The 256-nt window shown below is 63.3% G+C and overlaps 1 protein-coding gene across 1 annotated transcript in view; it reads left to right on the forward strand.

Moving 5' to 3' along the window:
- Positions 1–256, forward strand: part of ATP6V1B2 (ATPase, H+ transporting, lysosomal 56/58kDa, V1 subunit B2) — a gene marked incomplete at its 5' end in the record, with an annotated part of 13,709 nt that overhangs the window by 12,914 nt on the left and 539 nt on the right. The gene's annotated exons all lie outside the window — the stretch shown is intronic.

Consider the following 256-nt stretch of genomic DNA (forward strand, 5'->3'; position numbering starts at 1 on the left):
GGAAATGACCCGGCTGCTTTCTACCGAGATCCTGCTGATCTGTGCCAGTGCGCGAGGGAGGAAGGGGACAGTAAACACAAGGTGATTTCTGCACGGTGACGGCGTCGGCTCTGGCTTGCTGGCTCTCCAAAAGGCACCTCAAAGTGCAAAAGCAACGACCTCCCCGGGGACGCCGGCACCCGGAATCGGCCACGCTGCCCTCCCGGTGAGCCACGGGGCAGCTCCTCGCCCGCCCATCCATCCATCCATCCATCCG

Source organism: Nestor notabilis, unplaced genomic scaffold, assembly GCF_000696875.1.
Source record: "Nestor notabilis isolate BGI_N333 unplaced genomic scaffold, ASM69687v1 scaffold25996, whole genome shotgun sequence".
Classification (NCBI taxonomy): domain Eukaryota; kingdom Metazoa; phylum Chordata; class Aves; order Psittaciformes; family Psittacidae; genus Nestor; species Nestor notabilis.